The sequence below is a fragment of the Trematomus bernacchii genome, unplaced genomic scaffold, assembly GCF_902827165.1.
Source record: "Trematomus bernacchii unplaced genomic scaffold, fTreBer1.1, whole genome shotgun sequence".
In the NCBI taxonomy this organism is placed as follows: domain Eukaryota; kingdom Metazoa; phylum Chordata; class Actinopteri; order Perciformes; family Nototheniidae; genus Trematomus; species Trematomus bernacchii.
The window spans coordinates 2,048,334-2,072,847 of record NW_022987608.1 but is presented as its reverse complement, the minus strand read 5'-3'; the positions used below and the strand labels follow the sequence as shown (position 1 = coordinate 2,072,847).

The 24,514-nt window shown below is 39.4% G+C and overlaps 1 long non-coding RNA gene across 1 annotated transcript in view; it reads left to right on the top strand.

Annotated features, from left to right (window-relative positions):
- Positions 1 to 406: 406 nt before the first annotated feature.
- Positions 407 to 24,514, top strand: part of LOC117483305 — a 66,047-nt gene continuing 41,939 nt past the window's right edge. The window contains exons 1-2 of the long non-coding RNA XR_004555972.1: positions 407 to 585; positions 11,650 to 11,707. This is a non-coding gene — a long non-coding RNA (uncharacterized LOC117483305). The remainder of the gene's footprint in view (positions 586 to 11,649; positions 11,708 to 24,514) is intronic.

Below are 24,514 nucleotides of genomic sequence, written 5' to 3'. Positions count from 1 at the left end.
CCTTCATTCAAGTTCCTTCATGCTTTTAAATGAGTGTTACCTTGCCTTGATTTCTATTGTCACCCTTGAGTTTGGTGGAAGGTGGAAGGTGGAGGGAGAGGGAGAGGGAGAGGGAGAAGATAGAGGGAGATAGATAGAGGAGCGCGTAATGTGGGCCGGTGATATAGGTTGAGAGCAGTAGCTCTCTATCGCTCTTCTCTGCTCTCTCTTCTCTTCTCTCTCTGCTCTTCTCTTCGTCTCTTCTCGTCTCTCTCTTCTCTCCTCTCTCGCTCTCTCTCTCTGCTCTTCTTCTTCTCTCTCTCTCTCTCTCTCTTCTTGCGCTCTCTTTTCGTTGTTACTTAAAAAGGAGGAGGAGGAAGAGTAGATGGGAGGGAGGTATGATAGTGAGGCAGAAGCAGAGCGAGCCAGAGGCGAAGAGGAGGCAGCCAAAGGAGCAGCTCTCCTCTCCTCTCCCTCCTCATCTTCATCCCAGAGAAGACAGATGAAGAAGACCTCACTCCTCCTCCTCCTCCTCCTCCGTTCATCCCGGCAACTCAATTTTTTTTTCTTTTTCCCACAAGTTCAAACCAAGACGTCTGCTGTGAGGTACGTTAGTCTCCTTCTGTTCATCTCCTCTGTTCGTCTCCTCTGTTCATCTCCTCTGTTCATCTCTCTCCTCCTCCTCATCACTCCTAAAGAACTGAACCGTTGACTTTAATGAAGTGTATTATCTCATCAGATTACTGTAGGTTAGCTGAAAGTAATACGATTTAAGTTTAAGGTTCAACTCAATGGTAAAGTGTGTGTGTGTGTGTGTGTGTGGTGTGTGTGTGTTGTGTGTGTGTGTGTGTGTGTGTGTGTGTGTGTGTGTGTGTGTGTGTGTGTGTGTGTGTGTGTGTGTGTGTGTGTGTGTGTGTGTGTGTGTGTGTGTGTGTGTGTGTGTGTGTGTGTGTGTGTGTGAGCGTAATACTGATTTATCAAAATGTCAGCAGGGATTCTGCTCAGATGTAGTTTCGTCGCTCAAAAAATGTAAACGTCGACTTCAATGAAATGTATTATATCAACAGATTTCACACGACTGTATTAAGTTAGTTGAAAGCAATAATATTAAGTTGAACCTAGTATTTATTTTAACCTAACACAGTCATGTGAAATCTGTTGCCATAATACATTTGTAGTCAATGTACAAAGTCGACATTTCAGTTTTTTCAGTGTTTGACATTCGGTGCGATCAGACTCGTCCTCACACTGTGACCCTGATGTTAGAAAGGACACACAAACAGCTGATCACCTCCAAAAACTCAATGTTTGTCCGTCTTCCTCATGCGTTACTCAAAGTTATGAGTGTGTGCAAGAGAGAACGCATCACTTAGACCTTATATAGACCTCAAATGACTCACCTGCATGTTGAGTGTATCCCCCATACTCTCGTTGATCACCATAGTTTGTTTAATGAGATTTGAACACTTGCTCAAATACCCACCGGTTTTGATCATTTCCTCTTGAATTTGTACACATTTCTAGACTTTAAGAATGGGCTCTCGTGATCTTGAGCTGTTATATTTTAAGGTTATCTTCGTCCATTCCTTGTGGGGTATAAAATAATGAATGGACAGCTTAATCCACTTGCCCAAACTCCTTGTATAAAGGGAACTATCTCTGCGGCGGTTCCTCTGACCGGAGTCTCCCTGAGTGTCAGCCGCTCTCTTCATTAGTGCCATTAAAGCTTCCCTAATGTTATCAGCACGTATTGATCCGCTAACCTGTTCCCACGGGGGCCCCAGACTAAGTCTTTCTTCTCAAATAAACTGCAGACACACTCCCTGAAACACACAGGAGAGGTATTGAGCAGACTAGCGCAGGGACGGTCTTTGTGCAGATGTCATGATGTCATACTGCTGGCTGCACCGTGGAAACATGAGTAGAGTATAGTAATAACACTCAAGAAGTGGTTATTTTAATGTATGCTTTTTTAGACATTATTCAAGGTTAAATTCAATAACTGTTTGTCGGTGGGATGCAGTTTGCCTTCATCTGCATTACAGATGATGTCATGTCGTTTTTGTCGGCTTTTTAAATGGCAGAATACACTGGAATCTGTTGCATTGACCGAACATATTCCTGAGATTCTCGAATTTGCTTAACTTCTAAAGGCGCATGGTTGCAAATAAGAGCTTTTTTAAAGATGATAGTCAGAGTTTTGTTACCTCGTGCATTATAATCAAGTAGTTCCTTTCTTTATAGAGAAAGTACGCGGGTTATTTTTGCTTTAAAGAGACTATTTCAGGTTAAATTCAGCAACTAAAGCAGAGCCTGAGTTTGGCATTATCTGCATAACAGATGATGTCATGTTACATTACATCACATGTCACTTGTTAGACGCTTTTATCCAAAGCGACTTACATACTCAATGCTGTGGGCAATCCCCACAGGAGCAATTTGGGGTGAAGTGTCTCAGGGACACAACGACATGCTGACTGCAGTGGGGTTTAAACCCTGATCCGAACACCAACGCACTAACCCACTGCGCCACACGCCTCCTGTCCTTTTTTGTCTGCTTTTTCTGCAAAGATACAGCAAGAAAAGGTCGATTCTACTGTTTAACATGCATTTAAATGACAGAATACACTGGAATCTGTTGCATTGACTCAACATATTCCTGATTTCATCAAGTTATTCTGTATTTTTCATAACTTCTAAAGGTTTATCGTGGTAAATAAGAGCTTTTTTAAGAGGCGTCAAAGAGTTTTTGTTCCATCTTGCATTATAATCCAGTAGTTCCTCTCTTGTTAGAAGCAAGTACATCGTTATTAGCGTTCGCCGTGAATCATTCTTTGTTTAATCTCAGCTCGAACCTGTTGATGAAACATTAAGATAATCACGTTTTCGTGCGTTCTTACAGATTACTGATTATTTACCTGCCATTTACTAATCATAGGATTGAGGATTAACACATTTTAACATATATTTCTTGGGATGAAACGAACAATTTTATACAATTTTTTTCACCTGCCATTAATCTGCACATTATTTGACTGATTTACAGATAATATATGAGCCAGTAAAATGTAAGAATATAGCAACAAAAATGTCCAAGTGTACAATCACAGCTAAATAAACACCTATTTTGACTTTTAGTAGCACTGAATTTAAAATGTTTGCATGTAAAACGACCACATTATGAATAAATTATCAAAACATACGTTGATTAATTAAAAACTGATGGATGAGTGCACCTGAAAAATGACTCACCTGCATGTTCAGGTAATTCCAAATACTGTCATTGATCACATAGTTTGTTAGATGTGAGTTTTTTTTTAAAGTGAATGATTCGTTTGTGCTCAAATACACACCTTTTTTACATCATTACCGTTTGAATCTTTACATATTTCTACACAGATTGGCTCTTGTGCTCTCGTAAGAAATGATCGGTAACACTTTAGATGAAGGTACTAGCTTATTGGTTATGAACAAGACGTCACTTTAAAATAGGGAACTTATTCAGAGTTAGAAATACCACATTTTGAGTTATCTTGACACAATTAACACTTGTAGTTTCATGTCTTGTTACATAAGAATAGACCATGTGTCAGGTGTTGTTATGAGAGGATGCCTTATTAGGCCCATATTGAGCATATTAAGACCCTCTCATGTACAACAACTTCCTTACTTGCAATACATAAGCACTAATTACAGGGTTGTTAAGGAAAAACTCTCAACTAATGGCCTATTACTTGTAGAATATGGTCATGTAGAATAAGGCATTAATACGTGTTTTATAATGACTAATAAAGAGCCAATATACTGCTAATACGCATGTTCATTAACAACTAGTTGATGGTGAATATGTGTACCTTAATGTAAACGTTTTCTTTCCTTGGATGTATTATTCCAAGTGGGATTCAGGAGCTGAGCAGAGCCTGATGAAGGGACTTTGTACAAAGCAGCCATCGTCTTGATGCCATTGTTGCCGTGCTGAGGTCAGACTACTAGTGTATCCTGAGCTACAGTAGATGCATGTATTCATGTGCCTGTGGGCAGCATCTGTGTGTGTGAGCATGGCAGAGAAAGTATATGGAGATCAATGCAAGCAGCTGTTCTCTCTGCACTTCAAACGCTCCTCTGTTGTCGAGCATCAGCGCTCCGACAGGCCGGGATCAAAGGCTAATGAGACAGCCATCGCACAAACGCACCCGGCAGACGCATGAATATTGATATGGCTCTGGAGAGCGATGGAGGCAGGGTGTCTTCGCTCAACAGCAGCCCGATGAATTAAAAAGGGGGAGGGTGGGGAGGGAAACTGTACGCTGGAAGGACTTTGAAATATGGTCCGAACATGTGGTCACAAGAGCTCACTTTCTTAAATAACTTGTCTTTATCTTATATGTCACATTTAAGATGCTTGTAGGGGTGTCAAACTCAATTTCATCTCGGGCCACATTAGCATCATGGTTGCACTCAAAGGGCCAGTTTTATATATAAGACTATATCAAAATACATATATAAATATTTAATATATATAAAATAATGTGTTATATTATATTATTGCCTCTGCATTGGATTATTATCGGATAGGGTAATAACTTCATAATTAACTACGTCTGAAAGCAGAAGTCTAGGGCAAATAATTGCAAGTCTCTTCAGTGAGAATGTTACAAAATGATTTAAAGGTCCCATGTCATGCTTTTCCGGTTATTACCCGTCCCCTTGTGTGTTATGAAGGTTTTTCTGCATGTAAACGGTCTGCAGAGTCACAAACCCTCAAAGTACACCCTGTAGCGAGTAAAACTCTAACACAGAAAAGACCTGTCTATGCTGCCCCAGAACGCCTCGATGGAGATTTCTCATTTTACATTGTTTGCTTCCTGGGTATGGTGACGTAATGGCTCCACACACACACACACACACACACACACACACACACACACACACACACACACACACACACACACACACACACACACACACACACACACACACACACACACACACACACACACACACACACACACACACACACACACACACACACACACACACACACACACACACACACACACACACACACACACACACACACACACACACACACAGAGTTCTGCTGTGTCTCGCTGTCTCGCAGACCCCACGCAGCAACCAGGAAACGACCCCAGTAATCCAGCTCACACTGTCCGCTCCTCGAGCCTCAAAGGGCGGAGCAGAGAGCCGCGCAACGTCCCGCCAACACGGCACCCAGACCCCACGCAGCATTCTCATCTGTTTGTCATTACTGGTGTCATTTTCTGGTTGCTAACAAACACCATTGTAACACATAATCACTGATGTTCCGCTGTAACGGTGGTGGACTCATCAGAACAGAGTGGGCGAGCTGACCAATCAGAGCACACTGGGCTCACAGGGTCCCCGGGCCTTGAGTTTGACACCCCTGTTGTAGATGCATCTCATACTTACATACTGTACAGTGAATGTTATAATCATGTTATTGCTCATACGATAAGTGTAAGGTTGAAGTGAGTTGAAGGTGAACATATTTAACTGGTGATTATTTTGACACTGTACTATACTCACCTGATCCAATCATTGAGATGTAGGATGTGATATGGATATTTATTTAGGGTGCATCCAACCAGTAAGAAAGAGGCTGAATAGCATTAAGGAACTCAGTGTTTTAAAACTAGGATCAAGGGGACAAAATGTCCCTAATGGATAAATCGTAAATTGTTCATGACGTAACATGATGTAATCACTGAAACCAGCAGGTTCAAACACTGAAACTTGTATTTTTTAAAGGCCTGACTGATAGATGCTTTTAGTCAATGAGAGCACACCAACATTGCTGATAGCTTGTTGATTATTCGATAATGGATATAATAAATGGTTCAGCCCTAAAGTCAAAGAGTATAAGATCAGTTTTGTTGGGATTGGGAAAGCAACAAAACCCAAATCTAAGACTGAAGGTATCCATATTTACCGTGCAGTATTGCTCTTTTAACATGAAAACAGTGTGAATAGGAGAACAAAAGGCTGTCCTACTTTTCAAAGCAGACATATTAGACAGATAGATAGATAGATAGATACATAGATACGTTTGAGCTCTATGGACCTGACTGAAGGTGAGGAACAGAATGAAATATTTTCCGGGGGGTTGGTTTGTCATTTCAACCCATTCCAGTTGTCAGCAGGGGAATAGACTTTGGGAGGAGGGCGAGTTTAGCACCAGGCGGGCGGAGGAAGACTGATGCTGCAGTTTGTGGGCGACGGTGCCTCTATCTCGACTCAGGATCGTAAATCAAGCGTCCCCTCGGGGTCTATCTCCTCCTCAGACCTTCACACAGCTTGTTCCTCGGTCCGTGACGAGAGGAGATGTTGTCACAGCAGCTATCGATCGTGTGGGATGGGTCTTTCTGCCGGGGGATTTCACCCATCAGAGCGTGAAGTGTCCCGTCTCTGTGTCTGCTGGCTCGGGGCTACATGTTCTGTCTTTTTTACGCCGAGTCACTGCCAGATATTCTGTCTGCAGCATCTCTCTGAGTTTCTCTCCCGGAGAACAACCCCACATAAGTCATTCACTAATGTAAAAGACTATCTATAAAGTATACCATTTAAAGACTTGTTCGTGGCTGTTTCAGCACCATGGACAGAGACACAGAGCTAAGAAGTAGATTTACTCGAGTACTGAAATTAAGTACAATTTATAGGTAATTGTACTTCTACTCCACTACAATTCAGAGGTAAATGGTGTACTTATACTCCACTACATGTATTTAATCCCTTTAGTTACTTCACAGATCTGGATGAATGATGTGAAATCTAATCAAGTGTTAAATCAGACTTTAGTTCCACCTGGAGTAAATTCACAAGCTACCCTGCAGTATATAAAGTCATTCAAACTAGCTGCACCTTTACCAGCTTTGAGAACACTTTCATGATCAATCATTATAAAACATATCATATATATTATTCTGAAATGGACCAATCTGCACAATGACTACTTTTACTGTCGCTACTTTCACTATATTTTGAATGCAGGACTTTTACTGTAACAGAGTATCCCTACACTCTGGTACTTCTACTTTTACTCAAGTACATTATCTGAGTACTTCTACTACTTTTACTCAAGTACAAGATCTGAGTACTTCTACTTTCGCTCAAGTACAAGATCTGAGTACTTTTACTTTTACTCAAGTACAAGATCTGAGTACTTCTACTTTTACTAAATTACAAGATCTGAGTACTTCTACTTTTACTAAAGTACAAGATCTGAGTACTTCTACTTTTACTCAAGTACAAGATCTGAGTACTTTTACTTTTACTAAAGTAAAAGATCTGAGTACTTCTACTTTGACTCAAGTACAAGATCTGAGTACTTGTGTTTCCAATCAATCAAAAGCAATAATGTTACCACAGAGCGATCAAATGTTATCCCAAATTCCTTTAAAAGGATTGATATGGGATTTTTATTTATTTTACCTCCTTTTTTAATCTGTGGTCAGGCAATGCTTAAACTATGTCAGTCAAGCAGGCAGGAGATAATAATAATAATAATAATAATAATAATAATAATAATAATAATAATAATAATAATAATAGATGCAATTTGTATAGCGCCTTTCAAGGGACCCAAGGCCGCTTTACATGGGGAACAAACAAACAAAAAAATTATTAAAATAAAATAGATTTTATAGAACTGCTGCCGACTCATAAGTGCGTTTCAGTCAGTGTGAGCTGAGGTTGGTTCGTAATTTGGTAGAGAAATATCGATTTAAAGCAACAATTTGGGGGAAATGGGAGATTGGTATGGCTCTCACCAACATTGCTGCTACTGCTAGCATCGGGTTAGCTTAGCTTAGCATTGCACAAAGACTAGAAACAGGGGGGAAACTGCTAGCATGACTCTCCTGTTGACTACTACTACCTCGCAAGACTACTAGTAAACAATTTATACAGTATGTTCTGTATTTATTTCTAAAAAAGTTAAAAAATGCTAAGTCATGTTTAAAGAGTTTTGTTCATCGGACAATTTCTTTGCTGAGCAGCGTAGACTCCATAAAGCTATTTATATGGATAAAGCAAACACAAATGAAGCAAACTAGATATATGAAGTTATTCTGTGAGCTTTAGGGAGAATAGTTTAGTAGATAAATAGTTTTCTTGTCACCTTTGGACACAGCAAGGCTAGCTTTCCAGGTTTCAAGGCTAAATGCTAAGCTAAGCTAACGGGCTTTAGCTTCATATGTATGGAACAGAGTGGTTTCCATCCTCTCGCTTCCTTGTAGCAAGAAAGCAAATACGCTTATTTCCAATTTAAACACAATAATAGCACATCATTGTTTAGTTATACTGAACATTAGAGACATCTGTAGTTGTTAATTTCACAATTACAATCAACACAATAGCCAGGAATAACAAACAAACACCTACGGGCTCATTAATCCTGTTGCATTATTCACTCCTCGTAGTTTAATCTCTGTGGCTCTGTTGTTTGCTACGCTGCACTACGGTGCATATGCAAATGCATTATGGATGATGTTCAGATGCCAGTGAATATGCTAACACCGAGCGCTACATCGTGTAAATCGTAGTAAACCCAACGCAGAGAGGCGAAGCTGTGAATAATTATCAATATTTGAAAGTTATATGTAGCCTACCAAAAAGTAAACATAGGCACGTTTATTTATATAGCACATTTCAACACAAGGCAATTCAAAGTGCTTTACTAATTGAAAGACATTAAAATGGCATTTAAAAACACTCATTTAAAAGCAAAGATGATAAAACATGAATTACAAAAGGTGCATGAATGAAAGTGACAGTGCAGTGTGAGATACACACATCTGAAATGTTTAGCTCTGACTCCACTTTTTAGCAGAAATAGTTTTCTTTGACCTCACTTTCTTTCTACTTTCTTGTTTAACTTATCCTTTAGTTATTTCAAGTGTTTCATGCTAAACGAACCCCCCTTTGGAAAATTATAATCCGACCCCATGGTACCTTTTAGTTTTCGCCGAAACTATTCCTCTTTTTTAAATGCGCATAGTTAAGTTTACCTTGTCTTTCTAGGACTTTTTTGGTGTCCTCCTTGAAACCAAAACGAATTCCTGTACCCCATGGTACCTTTTAGTTTTGGCTATTAGTTTTCGCCAAAAATGGGGCGAAGCCTGCGAGCTAGTTCAGGCAGTCAACTCGAGCACCAATGATACATTAACATGTGACGCACCTCGTCCCTTTTACAACCAACCAAACACTTTCTCCTAAACATGCCGCTCTATTTAAGCTGCCAGGTCTTCCTGCCTCTGCCTCGCTCATGCTGCTGCTGCCACTGCTGTGTTCACTTGCTAATGCTACGTTCATGTTGCTGCTGCTGTGTTTCATGTTGCTGCTGCTCGCCTGCCCCACCACCACCCCAGCTCCACCCCAGCTTCCACCTGTAGGCTTGGGGGATAGTTATCTAATCATCACTCAATGTTCTTTGTAAATCTGTGGAGTGATGAGGCCCGAGCCTAGACGCCAAACTCAAACTATACGCTGCTTCTAATAAACATATTAAGAAACATGTGAGTTGTCTGACTGAACTAAAAAACAACATACCATGAGTCCATTTTTTCTCTGCGTTGCTCCTGTTGCTTACAAGACAAGATGAGACGAAAGACGAAATTTAAATCAAAAGCGAATTACTTATTCTGGATAGTGGCTCTAAAAAAGAAAACGTTAACCCTGCACTGTAATGGATTTCCAATAGTTTTCTCCCCAAAGTCAGACTACTTTAAAGCTAAGTAGTTAAATTATTCACCGGCGCTCGCTCCACCCTGTAAAAGCCAATTAGGACGAACGTTTCATGGAAATTAGAAAACCGTATTTGATCTCCTGATGTCATTTTGAATTCAAGAAGGAATAAATTATACAAATTTGACACTTCCAAAATTAAAGAGCCACTGCTGTCAAGTAGATAGTTAACGAGATAAAATCCAAACGATGTGATTTTATTATTTCATTTTTCACCTCTTAATTTAACCGTTCATGCTTACACATATATTTCCTCTTCATGTTCATAGTAACAGTGAGAAGCGACAAAAACTCAAACGTTGACTTTAATTATATGTCAATACATTTCACATAGCTGTATTTCAATCAGGAGAGACTTGTTTTGATGAAACAATATATATGTATTGCCAAGAATACACAGATGAATGTAATGGTCTTTGGCGATTAGACCCCGCTGAGCTTCATTAGGTTAATTGAAAGCAATAATGTAAATTAAAAGATATAAAATATAAAAATGGGCAACCTGCACACCTGTTTTTTTTTGTCATTGAAACTATGTGTTCTAAGAAAAAGGACAAAAAAACTATCCAATTATTTCAATGTGTTTTTTTTTGTATGTAGCAGCTATCTGAGTCACACAGTGGTTCAGTGTAATTTAAAAAATCCACAGTGAAGTTTTGAATGACAAAGTTATTCTACATAGAAACCCCTTTAATCACCGAGAGAGAAAATAATCACTTGCGAGACAGAAAATGAATTTCATCTCAGAAATAAATGAGAAAGTATTGAAAATGATAATAGCGGTAATATTGCGCCACCGTGTCACCACTCTTTGTCCTCGGGCTCTTTCAAAGCGTTTCTTCATCTCGTTTCCTCCGCCTGAAAGCTAGTTAGTGAAAAAGCCCCAGCTCCCCCTCCACCTCCAGCCTGCTGAGAGCACTCGAAAGCAATTTTCTTTTAATCAAGTTCACTATAGAGGCCCTCTGATGCCAACATCAGCCATTTTGTTTTTCTGCGCCGTCTCTCCCTGCGTTAGATTGATTTCTTCATGAGCGATATGAAAGACACGCACTGATGAGGATTTGAGTTTATTACTCATACAAATATATCTGCGCTCTTAAGCAAAGTGTCTGCGTTTAATCCTGAGCGACTGGTAGTGAAGAAGCATTCAGATGTTGAATAAAAGCACCAATAAAGTAAATAACAATCGAAATTTGACTTATTGTACAGCAGAAAGATCTGTAAAAAGTACTTGAGGTTTTTAAAACGTCCTATTTTAGATAGATAGATAGATAGATAGATAGATAGATAGATAGATAGATAGATAGATAGATAGATAGATAGATAGATAGATAGATAGATAGATGGATAAATAGATAGATAGCTAGATAGATAGATATATCTGTATCTATATGCTTCTAAATCTGAATCTTATGTAAAGATATTTGTTCATTTATACATTATTTACATTACTACAGTATTGTTCTGTTATGTGAATTCATTGAAAACTCATGCACTTTACTACTTGTTACACTTTTTTGCATTTCGTTGACAATGAAGTTGAATCTAAAATCAAAAATAAGGTTGCTCTTGAAGCCATTGGTGAACGACAGAACAAATTACATTACATGTTACTTGTTAGATGCTTTTATCCAAAGCGACTTACATACTCAATACTGTGGGCAATCCCCACAGGAGCAATTTGGGGTGAAGGGACACAACGACATGCTGACTGCAGTGGGGTTTGAACCTGTGCTCCCTTGATCCGAACACCAACACTCTATCCACTGCGCCACACGCCTCCTGTTGCATGTTTTAATAAGACATGTCTTCCTAATATCAGTTTGTGAATGAGTCCCATTGTTCCTGCAACACTGATGTTCTTTCCTCTACACACCTTGTCTCCAGGTCAAGAGAACATGACGTGCCCTGAAGCTCTCGCAGGGACTGAAGACTGAACACAGAGGTAAGACTCTCTTCTCTCACTTTCTCCTGTAAAAGATTAATAACACGGATGGTATGATGGATGGTAGCCCAAAGTTTGCATCAGCCCCTTAATGAAGTGTGAACACCATGTGACGTTTTTTTTTTTTACACCAGTATGGTCACAGCCTCAAGGTCGATTCTAAATATTCTAAAAGTTTTCTGTCAATTTAGCAGCAAGTGTGATTTAACACAGAGCCTCAGAGAAACAACAGAGCAGCAGCAGCAGCTGGTGTATTTGCTTACAGTGCAGTGAAACTAACTCATGTTGTTTTAATAAAGTCAGTCAATAACAGATGCAGCTGCAGTCTGAATCCACGCTGCACAGCAGATGTAGATCTCAGCGGGACACAGCGCTCCTGCTTATTCCAATACTGCCTAAAATATATCAAACTGACTTGCTGACGAACAAAGAAATGCAGAAATGTTCTTGTTTTTTAGACATATTTTTGTCTAATGTTTGCAGTTAGCACTAAGCGTCTTTACAAGTGTTTCCAGTGACTGCTTCACAAAAAAAGCCAACAGTGAAATGTAAAGCAGGATTTCATTCTGCTTTTTGGGGGGTGTTCTTTTTCCTGTAGTGTGTTATAGGTTTTTGTGAATGGTCTGGAAACAGTGTCTGAGTGACATCACTATGTATCACTTGTGCTTCTATTGGCTAGCGCTCCAACACATTGTGTGATAGTCTAAGGGGCGGGACATCTCTAAGCAGTTGACCAATCACAACAGAGCCGGCCAGCTAACCAATCAGAGCAGACTGGGCTCTGGTTTCAGACAGAGGGTGAAAAGAGGTGCTGCAGCACAGACAGTATGAGAAAAATAAAGAGCTTTTTGAACATTAAAGCATGGAGACATGTCCCAGTAGAGACACTACATACTGATATACACCTGAACATCAGCAGGAGAGGACTCTTTAAAGTAGAGACACTACATACTGATATACACCTGAACATCAGCAGGAGAGGACTCTTTAAAGTAGAGACACTACATACTGATATACACCTGAACATCAGCAGGAGAGGACTCTTTAAAGTAGAGACACTACATACTGATATACACCTGAACATCAGCAGGAGAGGACTCTTTAAAGTAGAGACACTACATACTGATATACACCTGAACATCAGCAGGAGAGGACTCTTTAAAGTAGAGACACTACATACTGATATACACCTGAACATCAGCAGGAGAGGACTCTTTAAAGTAGAGACACTACATACTGATATACACCTGAACATCAGCAGGAGAGAACTCTTTAAAGTAGAGACACTACATACTGATATACACCTGAACATCAGCAGGAGAGGACTCTTTAAAGTAGAGACACTACATACTGATATACACCTGAACATCAGCAGGAGAGGACTCTTTAAAGTAGAGACACTACATACTGATATACACCTGAACATCAGCAGGAGAGGACTCTTTAAAGTAGAGACACTACATACTGATGATACACAGTTTTTTTTTTTTAAACCCTTGAAGAAGTGCCCTCTTCGATGCCTCCCTGTTAGATTAAAAAATAATAAAGCTCCATCTATGATGCCTTTATAGCAGATACAAAGAAAAGAGTGCCCCTTAAATTTGAGAAGAAGCTATGCAGCGCCCTATTGGCCGCCCTACATGCTGAAAAACCTGTAAAAACGGTGGACTCCAACAATGAAGACCGCTCTCAGAGAGGTTTGGAAATGCCAAGAGTGCTAAAAAGATGTCCATTCGACATAAATAATGTCAATATCAGCGTTCGATTCCATGAAATATATAACTTCAACATTAATAATGCATTTCCTATTCTTGGTTTAAAGTACATCAACCAAGTGAAAAAGGTCAGGAACTCGGAGAGAAGGAAGATCAATACTGTGAGAGTGTTTTACTCACCCAGGACCGCTCGTTCTATGAATTTTAAAGTGGTTTCACATGAAGCCACCATCTTACCCCACTTCCTCCTTTCAGTCCCTGCTGATGCATCGATCCCAGGAGGAAACCCTGTAGCGGCCATTCAGGATTAGAGGCATGGAGTCAGAAGCAAAGTGTCTTCTGTCCGCAGAGACTCGGACACTATTCCCTACATTTTAATGGAAAGCATTGAACAAGATGTTGAGTATTGTTATAACTCGGAATTAACTTTAAAAAATGTGGCTTTTAAACACAATATAAACTGAAAAGGGAATGTTCTTTGAAGTAAATGAAAACACTCCGTATTGAGAGTTTAATAAGACTGCTAGACTGTGAGACTGTTTTCAAACATGGGAACACTTAGGGTTAGGGTTAGGGTTAACCCCCTATAGATAATGCAAAATACAATTGACTAATCAAGACATGGCCAAACTATTGTCACATATATCAAGTAGACTACATCATACCCAGCTGCTTAATGTTTTAAATAACTACTTTTAAATGGCGGTATATTACTTCCTCCAATAAAAACTCTGAAACATCTTCATATTAGATATTAAAGAACTTTGTTAAACTCCAATCTAAGTGATAAAAGCTTTAATGTTTTCAGTTAAATCTCCTTGACTTTCAGCTCCAATCTTGTTTCATTATACTCATTTTCTGTGTATTTTCAGAGGTAAAACTGCAGTACAACTTGAGGTGATTGCTTTCACAATACGTTCCTCTACCTGTTGGTATGATGATGAGATTCTGGGCAACAATAATGCAGAGTTTACCTTTCAATCTGCGGTAATGAGAAGCGTTTAATACAGAGGTGGGAAGTAGTGGAGTACAAATACTTTGTTACTGTACTTACAGTAAGTACATTTCTCTGGTATCAGTACTTTACTCCACTACTTATTTTTCTGACGACTTTTTACTTTGACTTCTTACATTTTGAACACAAATACCTGTACTTTCTACTTCTTACATGTTGAACACAAATACCTGTACTTTCTACTTTTTACATGTTGAACACAAATACCTGTACTTTCTACTTCTTACATGTTGAACACAAATACCTGTACTTTCTACTTCTTACATGTTGAACACAAATACCTGTACTTTCTACTTCTTACATTTTGAACACAAATACCTGTACTTTCTACTTCTTACATGTTGAACACAAATACCTGTACTTTCTACTTCTTACATGTTGAACCCAAATACCTGTACTTTCTACTTCTTACATTTTGAACACAAATACCTGTACTTTCTACATCTTACATTTTGAACACAAATACCTGTACTTTCTACTTCTTACATTTTGAACCCAAATACCTGTACTTTCTACTTCTTACATGTTGAACACAAATACCTGTACTTTCTACTTCTTACATTTCCCAAACAGGCTGGTTCCTTTAGTTTGAATGTGTGTTTGGTGGCGTGTTCATTATTATTTAGAGTCATTGCGTGCCTATTGATTTGAACACGATCCGTGTATCCATCATTTCCTGGTCTTCTCTAAAGAAGAGGGACCAATGAAAACGTTGTCATGTTGCCGTTGTTCAGCATGGAAACATTCATTAGCTAACAATGACATTATTGTTCTATTAATATAAAGGGAGGTCAGGTACTCTTTAAAACAGCTGCTAGTTATGGGTACTTTTTACTGAAGTACATTTCAAAGCCCTCTTTACTTTTACTTGAGTAAAGAAGTTTAGTCAGTACTTCTACTTTTACCAGAGTATTTTTAAACACTGTACTTCTACTTGAGTAAAGGATGTGTGTACTTTTGCCATCTCTGGTTATATATGCATTGACTGGCAGCTACAGGCTCAGTTTTTATTGAGAGTCCAGTAGTCCATCCACCCTGAGTTATACATAATGTGACAGGAATGGAGGATTAGCATTTCAGGACAGGAGTTTAAATTGTGTGTTTTGTCCGTGTTTTAATAACGGTTCCCCTCACTGAGTTGCATCATATCAGCGTTGACCCTGATGGGCTGAGTCATGTGACACCTTCCCGTCTGAGTTAATGAGCTGACTCCTCTCTGTCTACGGGTCACGGTGATATTTACAGAAAGTGTTGTAGCGGCAGATACCCACGCCTCCCGTGGCGCTCCCTCTTCTCATTTGCATAGCTTTCAGACTTCCCTTCCTCTCTCGCCCTCTCGCTGATCGACAGGCTCCTTCGCACTTCTTCTCTTCAGTGTGTGTGTCGCACATGTTAATTAAAGCCCTCTAATTAGCTTTCCCCACTAAAAGGCCGCATTAAATCAGAGCTGGAATGGCAAATGATTCCTGGCATTAGCATAATTGTGTTTTTGAAGTGTAAAAGATTTGGGCATTAGGGGAGCTAGCACGCGTTTTTGTTTCAGTGATTTGTTGTTGTTAGGGGGTTTAGGGGCCCGAGGGTCCACTGGAGGTTGGCTGTTGTGGGTTTAGGGGCCTCGGGACCCTACAGGGGCCACACACTAATGAGGCCTGCTCTTCTCTGATGGAGCAGATACAGGGAAAACAAACCTGGGATGCGATACCCTCAGGTGGTCTGAGAGCCTGCAGAGCGGAACAGGACCACGGTGTGTGTGTGTGTGTGTGTGTGTGTGTGTGTGTGTGTGTGTGTGTGTGTGTGTGTGTGTGTGTGTGTGTGTGTGTGTGTGTGGTGTGTGTGTGTGTGTGTGTGTGTGTGTGTGTGTGTGTGTGTGTGTGTGTGTGTGTGTGTGTGTGTGTGTGTGTGTGTGTGTGTGTGTGTGTGTGTGTGTGTGTGTGTGTGTGTGTGTGTTGTGTGTGTGTGTGTGTGTTGTCAGTGTGTGTGTGAGAGAGAGAGAGTAGAGGAGACAAAAAGGACAAAAGTTAGTATTAGTTTGCAGTATTATTACTTACAGATTATTGTTGCTGTGTACCGTGTATTTTTGCACAGTTAAAGCTTGTATAAGCCAAGTGTGTGTGTGTGTGCGTGCGTGCGTGCGTGCGTGCGTGCATGCGTGTGCATGTGCGTGTGCGTGTGTGTGTGTGGTCAGTGTGAGAGAGAGAGAGGAGACAAAAAGGACAAAAGTTAGTATTAGTTTGCAGTATTATTACTTACAGATTATTCTTGCTGTGTACCGTGTCTCATACACAGTTCAAGCTTGGATTGGCCCAGTGACACTGAATGGGCCAACATGTAAAATATATGAATGGATCAAAACTTCAGTAAATGTCGAACATGTCGTCACAAAGGGTCATGAGACAAGCTTTTTATTTGACTATAAAATGTTACATATTACTGGCATAACACTGAAATAAATTGTTTTTTTATGAAAACCTTTCTTAATAAATTATAATATTTGGTTCTTACCATGTGGGCTCACTACAGTAAAGGAAATAATCAAGTTTTGAGCTTAATTTAACCACATTGATCACATTTGAAAAGTCTTAAAACAAAGCCTTATATTTTAGTCACAGGAAATTATGTATTTTCTACCGCTGGTCATCTGAAGTGAAAAACATTAAAGTTAGGAATATTCTGACTGGGCTGTGTTTATGTTCTGAGCAATCATATAGAGTTTTTCTATTTAAAAAAAATGAATGTACAGGTTACTACAGTTTGGATTAAAGTAGGAAGGATGCATTGGTGAGAACCACAATGTCTTCATTCACCTCCACCCACAGGCGCTTTAATTGCGATCAATAAAACACAAACAAACGCTTCAACAAGTGGGTCTGTGATGCATTCAGGGACTGTTTGGAGGTGTGTGGTTAATCCATAACACCCTGTCTGCATGGAAATGTGTGAACTACATTTCCAGCTGTATTGAGTTTCCATCCAGGCCGAATGATGGTTTCAGAACTCCTTGTTAGTGTCGGTGGACACTCAGACCCTCTGGCCCCCGGACATGTCGTCTATTACAGATATTTCCGGACTTACTAGTGATTATTATTTTTATGGCACATCCTCAGCTATCAGACAGGACTGAAGCTGTCACCATGACACTGCCTCGGGGGGGGCATGATGCATTTTTTAGCAACTTCCTCTCGGTGAACTCACTGACTGCTCCAGCTCAATTATTCAGGATGTACTTATACGCAGTGGTGTAAAGTAACTGATTTAGTCAGATACTGTTCTTAAGGACAATTGTAAGGGATTTGTACGTTACTTAAGTACTTGTCCTACTTCTACTCCACTACAGTTCAGAGGTAAATGGTGTACTTTGACTCCACTACATGTATTTAATCCCTTTAGTTACTTTACAGATCTGGATGAATGATGTGAAATCTAATCAAGTGTTGAATCAGACTTTAGTTCCACCTGGAGTAAATCCACAAGCTACCCTGCAGTATACAAAGTCATTCAAACTAGCTGCACCTTTACCAGCTTTGAGAACACTTTCATGATCAATCATTATAAAACATATCATATATATTATTCTGAAATGGACCAATCTGCACAATGACTACTTTTACTGTCGCTACTTTAACTATATTTTGATGAGAATACTTTTCTACTTTTACTTGAGGAACATTTTGAATGCAGGACATTTACTGTAACAGAGTATTCCTACACTCTGGTACTTCTACTTTTACTCAAGTACAAGATCTGAGTACTTCTACTTTTACTCAAGTACAAGATATGAGTACTTCTACTTTTACTCAAGTACAACATCTGAGTACTTCTACTTTTACCCAAGTACAAGATATGAGTACTTCTACTTTTACTCAAGTACAACATCTGAGTACTTCTACTTTTACCCAAGTACAAGATCTGAGTACTTCTACTTTTACTCAAGTACAAGATCTGAGTACTTCTATTTTTACTCAAGTACAAGATCTGAGTATTTCTACTTCTACTCGAGTATAAGATCTGAGTATTTCTACTTCTACTCGAGTATAAGATCTGAGTATTTCTACGTATACTCGAGTATAAGATCTGAGTATTTCTACTTCTACTCGAGTATAAGATCTGAGTATTTCTACGTATACTCGAGTATAAGATCTGAGTATTTCTACGTATACTCGAGTATAAGATCTGAGTATTTCTACTTCTACTCGAGTATAAGATCTGAGTATTTCTACGTATACTCGAGTATAAGATCTGAGTATTTCTACATATACTCGAGTACAAGATCTGAGTATTTCTACGTATACTCGAGTATAAGATCTGAGTATTTCTACGTATACTCGAGTATAAGATCTGAGTATTTCTACGTATACTCGAGTACAAGATCTACTTCCTCCACTTCTTGGTTTTGGGTTTCAGTGATGGCTCAGAGTTGTCGTGTGAGTTATTCTTGAAACAGCCAGATATAACACAATGCAGCAGCAGACTCCCGCTCCAGCCTTGAATGTGCTCCAGGCATGAAATCCCATTAAGATGCATTGGAGGAAGCAATGTTGAAGAAATGATGTTCGGAGGGAGAGAGGCTGCAAGAAAGATTTATCACCACTTCTACACCAGGCTACTTTTAATTTGATTCATTCTCATTAAATGATTTCTGTGTCAGCAGCAGTCAAATCGTTTCTGTTTCTTTTATAAAGCTGATTACATAACGACATGCTGCCACACGAGAAAAACTGACTTGAATTAAATGTATTATGTCAACAGATTTCACATAACTGTATTGGGTTAGTTGAAAGCAATAATATTGAGTTGAAGCTAATATTTAATAATGATAATACATTTGATTTATATAGCACACTTTAAAAACAACGTCATCTCAAGGTGCTTCACAAAGCTATAAGGAAAATGCGGTGTGGAACAGGTGGGTCTTGAGGCATTTCCTAAAACCTGAGAGTGATGCCGAGGTCCGTATGTTCTCTGGAAGCTGATTCCACAGACGTGGACCCAGGGAGGAGAAAGCACGGTTTCCCATGCTGACCAGTTTTGTCCGCGGAACAGCCAGGAGATTGGAGCTGTCTGACCTGAGTGTGCGTGAGGTATGGGAATGTTTTCTGGTTAGCAGTTCCTGTTGGTAGGTGGGGTCAGTGTGGTTGATGGCGTTGAAGACCATTATGAGGACTTTGTAGTTGATCCGGTGGGTTACAGGGAGCCAGTGGAGTGAGTGAAGGATGGGGGTGGTGTGCTCTGATTTGCGTGTTTTTGTGAGTATCCGGGCGGCACAGTTTTGTACATATTGCTGTCTCTGAGTGGTTTTTGCTGGAATGCCTGCAAGCAGAGAATTGCAGTAATCAATGCGGGAGGTGATGAAGGCATGGACCAGTTTTTCTGCATCCGGTTTGGTGAGGGAGTGTCGCATTTTGGAGATGTTTCTCAGGTGGTAGTATGAGGCTTGGCAGACCGTCTTTATGTGTGCTTGGAATGAAAGGGATGAGTCCAGTTTCACACCTAGGCTCGTTACAAGTGGGGAGAGGGGAATGGAGTGGCCAAGTAAAAAAATATACATGTGGAAAATATACATGTAGAAATACAAATTTCCATTAACAAATATAATGCTGGATATATTATATATACATTAATTATGCAAGAAAAGGATTATTACATATTAAATTGAATATGTAAAATGTACAGTGTGAGTTTAAGTCCAGTTATCAAGAGAAGCAGACATACATCTGTTGACGTAATACATTTATTTAAAGTCAACGATTCAGTTTTTTTAGTGCATGTTCCTGATGTGACAAGAAGAAGAAAGGGAGAATTTCCGAGCAAGAAAACGATAAAGAAATAGAGAAAGAAGAGGAGAGAAAGGACAGAAAGTGGTAACAGATGGAGACTGCAGGCAGCGGCACGTTGTGTTTTGAACATTCGTTATGTCTGTTTCTCTGGAGTCAGAACGCAGTCGGAGATCTGAGCGAGGGCACTGATTTATTACAAAGACACATCTCACCCCATGTGACCAGGGCGGGACTATGTCTTCTTGTTTGTCAAAGTTTTGCAGAGTTCTTATAGCTAGTGTTTCCCAAAGGAGATTTTCCTGCAGTACGAGCTGTGATTGTTGGCCTGTGTATAATAATAATACTACATGTTATTTAAGGCGCCTTTCATGACACACCAAGGACACCGTACGATTTGTTAAATATTCTAAGAGGTAAAAGCAACAGAACGTGATAAACACACAAACATACCATCATGGAGAAGACAATTAAAGTGGACACAAATGATAGAGACAGGTATATATCATCTGAGTTGATTGGAGAAGACAGATGTGAACATTTAATAGCAAGATTATCCTGGCCAGAATAATTCATACTCACTTTATTATCTGTATTAACCCTTTAACCCTCCTATTGTCTTCGTTCCCCCCCTTACTTTGGTGTTCGTGGTCAAATTTGACCGGTCCTGTTTTAACTGCTATTACATTAACACAAAAAACATTAATCATCACCACATTTTATTTAACACCCTTTCAAACTGTAAATATTGTATCAGACTACTGGTATACATGAAAAACTGCAGTTAATATACAAAGAATAGACACTGAACATGTATTGCGTGTGCCAGGTGTGATCCATGTGGGGGGATGGGCACATAAGAGCGGGACATGTGTCAAATTGTTCTGTGTGTGTGTGTGTGTGTGTTTGTGTGTGTGTGTGTGTGTGTGTGTGTGTGTGTGTGTGTGTGGTGTGTGTGTGTGTGTGTGTGGTGTGTGTGTGTGTGTGTGTGTGTGTGTGTGTGTGTGTGTGTGTGGTGTGTGTGTGTGTGTGTGTGTGTGTGTGTGTGTGTGTTTGTGTGTGTGTGTGGTGTGTGTGTGTGTGTGTGTTGTGTGTGTGTGTGTGTGTGTGTGTGTGTGTGTGTGTGGTGTGTGTGTGTGTGTGTGTGTGTGTGTGTGTGTGTGTGGTGTGTGTGGTGTGTGTGTGTGTGCGTGTGTGTGTTTTATCTGATCCGGATGGTTACTAATTCCTTACCGGGAACACCATGGTTGTTACAAAGTTGACTAAATCATCCAAAATTCAATGAAAGTGCTGATCAGCAATTTTATATGTTCAAATGTCTGTGAAGGATATCATAAAGCCTTAATGCAATCAAATGTAAAACAAAAAAGTTATGATTGATGAAAGTAGTAAATCGGTCAGATTTGACCCGAAGACAACAGGAGGGTTAAATGGGCAAGCATAAGAAAAATATATCTAAGCTAAAATGACACAATTTCACCATCTTACACTCTTTATATCCCATGATACATTGCCCATTTAGGGAGCTATATTTCACTGTCCATATTGCTCTGAATTTACACCCGTGTTACGTCAATGTTTCACCCATATATTACACCCATATTTTCCAGTTTTCATCTGATTAATTTAGGAGGATAGGCTTCAGAACACAAGTATATCTGTGAGTGATTATAACCTTATCTGGGCTTGAAGATACAGAAACCATTTAAGGGTTAAAACTACAAATGCTGGGATCAATTCAACTTGCATTTTGACGAAAACAGACATTTCTACATGATTTCTATTCAACATATTGTAGATAGTTCATTAAACGCTATCCGTGATGAAATGCAGTATCATCCCACCGTATGTAATGATATGAGTGTTGTTTAAATTTACTCAGCCAAGGTTTGACTTCCATAAATAAGAGTTGCTTGGCGTAGTCAAAGCAGAAAATCACTGCAGGTTCAGCTGAATAATTGCTTTTAGAAACATGTACAGCTTTTGCTTTGAAAGACAGAACAGCAGCATGCAGCTGGCAAAGCATGTAATTACAATATTTCTGGTTTGAATGTGCCCCCCTCCTTTCTCAATTAAAATTCAAATTAGATTCTCTTTTGTTGCCCACAAGAATCTTGGGAAAGTATTGTTGTGTCTAGCTGAATGGAGAGGTGCAGGAAGGAGTCCTAAAACCTGGAAATTAGTCAGCATTTGACACTTCTGGTTCAGGAAGTCAATGTTTTTTTTAACCTATTTTAATGTGGTTGGAAGCCTGAAATAAGGTCGGTAGCTGAAGAGACTTTACGTTTGGTTTTAAGACTTGCAATATGTCAGTAAATACATGACATATGTCCCCACCAACACATGTCCAAGCTTCGATGTGTCAGAAAAACTTTGGTTGCTAACAAGTGACTGAATAAGACCACTTTAATGTGTGATTGTTGTTTTATTGCTCGATTTTAATATGACTTTTACTATATTTATTTGTTGTCCTTTTTCACTACCTCTGGAAAGCGACTTTGAGAACCTGTAAAAGCGCGTACAAAATAAATGTATATGTATAATGTAATCACAGCAACAACAGGTTGCCTTTAGCTTAGCGGTGGTAATGCTCAGCCATGTGACCTTGATGTAGTTTGTTAATAGCCTAACATTAGCTTTTTACTTCTAGCAATTGCATTTACACTTAAAAAATCACAAAGTGGTTTCATGATGTGGAGAATATCAAAACGAAAGGTGTCAAGGATCATACAGTAAATGTGTGTTTGCCACAGAGCTTATTTGCTGCAATATACCGAAATAAAATGAGGAAAATCCAATTGCTTTTTATCAGGGTAGCTCTTCACGATACTAACTTATGGGTCAGCCTAAATACGTCATCACTGCCCCACTATTACCCTCCTTCAGTGGCCTGCAGATAACTTAGAAATGCAACATAACTTCTACTACTCTCTAGAGCCACGTGTTTGGTTTGTCCTTCCTGGGCCACCGTAGAAACATGGCAGTGCAACATTGCAAACTATAACGAAAGCTAAGGTTGCGTTCGAATACTCCAAAAAAACAGCTCCTAAGTTCTAACCCTATCGTCTATTCCTTGACCTCGGAGTGGAACGTCACGGGGTTAAGGGAGAGTGGATAGGAGAATTCAAAAGGACTTAGGAGAAGAGACTGCGGTACTTTAGAGAATCCGACTGCACTTTCACTATCCGACGTGTTTATGATGCGCCAGCGGAGGTCATAAATGTGCGCCTGCTGCTGTGGGGAAACTATGGAAACTACAGTTTTCTATACAGCGGACTACAACATGGATGTTTAATAAGAACGAGGGACTACTGTAAACTCATCTAGAGACTCTGCACCGTGCTCTGATGCTGTTGTTTTATGCTTTATGAACGGGGACAACAGAGAAACATATTCTTCATGACCAAAGTTGGAATTGAAATAAAAAAGGAAAGTGAAACTTATGCTCGTCACCCTCTCCCTCCGGTCCACATTAATACAAATGATCCCAATACGTATGATTGTGTGAACTATGAAAAGATCTTAAAATAAATACAAATGTATTTATTATAAACGTTAGTCCTTAACATCTATCAATGTGTCTATCACCATTCAAACATCTTTTTAAAAGTTGAACAAACCCCACACAGCTTAGTAAAGACTGAAATGTTGACTTTATTTGATCATTTCAGTCAAAACTAACGTTCACATTTCCCTTTTTGATTATAATACTGATGAACGTTCAAAACAAAGCACTTTGGCAACTTACCACATACGTTTTGAACCGTAACTTTCATGATATCATTTCTCGTTCATAATCGATTGTTTCCGTGAACGACCGGACATTCCCTCGGCTTAAATGCCGCGGCCGCAAGGCATTGTGGGGCAGCATTTTCTCCTCTCATGTCGGTTAGGGAGGTCCAGTGGTTCCTAAGCTAAAGGAGGTTATAAAGGAAGTTTGAAACCTCCTTTCCTTTCATTTTAGAGAATTCGAACGGCACTTATCATGGCTGCCACTGAGGGACTTCCGGGTCATTTCACTCCGTTAGGAAGGTTCCTAAGCTAAATGGACTATTCGACCGCAACCTAAGTTAACGAAACACATCCATTCTTTAATTCCAGGTGATCATACACTAATAAAACTTATAAAAATGAATGTTTTATTTCTGTTAATACAAATATTGACCTAAGTTAGATGATCACTAATGTTTACAATTGTGTCATCAAAATGTCATCCAAAGTCAAACATAATTTAAATATGTTTTTTTAGCCTTTAACTAAATGCATGATTTTCTATAAGAACATTCATATTATGCTGCATTCCTCG